The 3732-nt window shown below is 34.9% G+C and overlaps 1 long non-coding RNA gene across 1 annotated transcript; it reads right to left on the bottom strand.

Annotated features, from left to right (window-relative positions):
* Window positions 1-956: 956 nt before the first annotated feature.
* On the bottom strand, window positions 957-3296 carry LOC139125114 (uncharacterized). The gene is made up of 4 exons (XR_011550149.1): window positions 3231-3296; window positions 2682-2735; window positions 1507-1595; window positions 957-1065 (listed from the first exon to the last, which is right to left on the bottom strand). It is a non-coding gene; the product is annotated as an uncharacterized lncRNA (long non-coding RNA).
* Window positions 3297-3732: the final 436 nt, after the last annotated feature.

Genomic DNA, 3732 nt, shown 5'->3' with positions numbered 1-3732 from the left:
AACAAGACGTACCTTGCATTTCAAATGTATATTTCACATGTATTAAACCCTTTCAAGTAACTTTCAAATTTTCATTTCTACTTTTTCGTTTGTCAGGAATACGCCATATAGATATTTAGGATTATGTTGTTATGGTAATAATGACGTCATTGAGGAAATGGTGATAAAAGCATACGACTGTCTTTCGCTTCATTCTTTGAAGTTATTTTCTTACCGAGGTCGGCAGACGCCATTCGAATTATGACCGTCTCATTATTAATGTAGCGATCATGGATTGTTTGTATGAGATGTAAGCCAAACGCGTCTATCTTCCGAAGAGTATCATCACAGTCAGCTTGGCAGAAAGTGACGTTAGTCTACAAAAAAGAAGGCACATTAGACAATGACATGATGCGGGTGTTTGTTTACTGTCATGTTTTTCATTTGAGCAAGTTCTCGAAATAATGATTATCATTATAATGACATGATTGCGACCGTTTTGTTCTTTTTGACTGCAGAATTTTACTATACAGAACACTGAAAAAAGTATAAACTGAAAGTTCCATGCAAACAAATGCGCTCATAAAACCCACCAGAGTATATATTTTAAGAAAGCCCTGATATTCGCGACAAATATATGATTGACAGGAGATAGTAAAAGCTAGCTTTCTAAAGGTTATTACAATTTCTTAAAGACTGATCGAAAGTGATCACGGACAGATGTCGAACATAAAGATAAGAATACATACATATAAACATGGATACATAAGGACATAGATAGATAGATAGATAGATAGATAGATAGATAGATAGATAGATAGATAGATAGATAGATAGATAGATACATACATACATACATACATACATACATACATACATACATACATACATACATACATACATACATACATACATACATACATACATACATACATACATACATACATACATACATACATACATACATACACATACCTTTTTTGATTTGTCAAAAAGTGCCGCTAAACCCCTTTTGAAGGCTTCTTCGAAGTCTGTAACTATGCCCTCATTATGTGTTCCATATGTCCATGCAGAAAGTTCAGCAAACTAATATATATACATACATTAGTGTAAAGTCGCAGAGAATAAGTTATGATTAACTGACATTAATATTGTGTCCCTAAATATGCACCACATACCTAATAAATTACAATTAGTTTTTTTAATTTTCGGATGCATGCGTCTTATGCATGATTAATATATGAACTTATTACCAAGTACAAAATCAATGAATAATGGTATCTTCTATTTTGATGTGTTACTAAACTTTCGGGCTCATTTTTTGCCTTCAGATGATATGTGCTGTGGATCATATGTTCAGTGAAAATAGCACAACGATAACAGTATCTTAAATATCACTTGTTGTGAGTTCTTCAAAATCACATGGCGAGTGTTTCGAAGGTTGTAATGCCTTCTGATGGAGTCAATTCCAATGGTTCATTGTATAAGATAAGATTTAAAGTAATGACGGCTTAACGTCCACTTTACCCTATGATGCCAAGCAGATCTGTTCAATGGTGGCGGACATCTGTTCCCATTGATGGTGTCCTTGGTCAAACATGGGAAAATGTCACGACCTTGAAAATGATGAATGAAGTTCATACTTTAATGCACCCTAGTTTATGTAGATAATTATTTATAATGACTAATGTGTACATTTCTCTTCTGTTGGACTTTCTTAGTTGAATAGTTGAATACTGAAGTCAGACTGATAGGATATAGATTGCTAGGTCGGAACTTTTCATGATGTCAACATGACGTCACATTTTCACAGTAATTGTAAGAGAGACGCTAAGACTGAATGAGGACATTCTACTCATCGGCTCTACAATAATCAATTGTAGAAAGAGCCGATAATACCCACCAATACATTTGTTTGCGTTGATGCATTGGCAATACTGAAACATGGCATACTGTATAAATTGAGGAGTTGCTAACAATCTCAAATGAAACTATCGTCAAGCAGTTTTATCAGTCGATCACAAGGAAATCAACTCTGAAAAGTTGAAACACTGTCTTCAAGGAGGTTCAACACAACAGGGGGGGGGGGCAAAAATAATCCGCAGCAAATGATTCTTTCTGAGCAGAATGTATGAAGATGAGGGGTGTTGCTTGAACTACTTTGACTACGTCCTATCTACAATGTTTCAAATTTCGCAGAGGTGATTTCTTTGTTTCTTTTATACATGCAACTCTTCGATCCGGACAATGTGTCCAGTTCCGTATCGTCAACTGTTCAATGCAAACCACTTAAAAGTCAAACAGTATACTTAGTTTGTATCGCTTACGCGATTTCATCCGTTTTTCTGATGTGTATAACATCATGCTTTGATTGTATTAAAATTACATCACATTATGTTGAAATGTAGCCTGTAAAAAGTCATTGTGCGTCTTCATATTTTGTAACATTTTATATACTCGTTTTCTTTGAAAAAAGATCAATGTGTATTATTTCAATATTTTGTTCTGTGAGAGAGGTTAAGTTTGTACACAATATTGATAAGAGCTTTTTTGAGAAGAATAGTAAAATTAAACAAATTTATACTTTTCAGATGTCACTTTTTGACATTTGATTGGAGTCATACACGTTGTGACTTTCGTCTTGGTGGCAAGAAAGACATTTGTTCTTGTGGGCAAAAGGGGATAAGTGTGCTTCTTATTACCAATGTCTATAGCTGTGTCCATTGCACAACGGAAACACGAACAATGGCTTGAACCTAAAACGAGATAAAATAGCAAATACAGTTGATTCCCTGGAATCAAATTGTAAAATGATATTAATTCTGAATGGTAGACATCTTTGATCAAGCCATATGCATAGCTGTATGCCTTTTCTTGGTAGCTATATCTGTATATTGCCATAGCATGTACGTTAAAGGTCACCTGTCACCTGTACCAATTTTGCCGTAGTTACCATGGAAATAGAAAATCTAACCAAGCACAGATTTTAAGTGGGTGGCCGCTTTTTTAAAAACAACGCCTACTCATGGGCATTTTGAATACCAAGGAACGCCCCTTTAACCAAATATGGGCATATTCAGATTACAGGTGACTGTATACCTTTACGTGTCAGCCAGAATAAAGAATTCTGCCTGTCTTTATCATGCACTAAAATCCGCTCGATCGGCTAAAACGACTTTCAGATTTTATTTAACCGACGATGTGTTTAATAATGTGTGTGCAAGTAATTGTGCCACTAAGATACAACCTACCGTCTGTCAACAGCACTTCAAAGGCCCTTTTGGTAATGTTCATCGGGAACATAGAAACTGAAGTTACTGGGTGAATTAAAAGGAGAGACATACGTTACGTCTGTTCACAATGCACAGAGACGTCTAACCATTGATCCATCCGCCATTTAAGCCATACACGCATAAGAAGTTATTATGTTCGATTGTTGCAAACGTAGTATTACTTAGGTATCACGTGAACATACACGGTGAAACGTAATGTCTGATACATAAATGTGTGTATACATTATCATTACGCAAACCAATATTATTAAATTGCAATATGCTGATTACATTCAATATAAAAATGTCCCGACAGATATTTCACAGTAAAATTCGCATTCCGAAGATAAAACGTAACAATTATGTGTCATCATAATCTATTGTGACACTAACTAGCGAAAAAAAAATATGGCAATAACTGTTCATGTACGAGGTAACGGCCGATATAAACGTTACAAGGATTTGAAACATATGTTAATGT

Source organism: Ptychodera flava, chromosome 3 (assembly GCF_041260155.1).
Source record: "Ptychodera flava strain L36383 chromosome 3, AS_Pfla_20210202, whole genome shotgun sequence".
Lineage (NCBI taxonomy): Eukaryota > Metazoa > Hemichordata > Enteropneusta > Ptychoderidae > Ptychodera > Ptychodera flava.
This window is presented reverse-complemented; position numbering and strand designations above follow the sequence as displayed.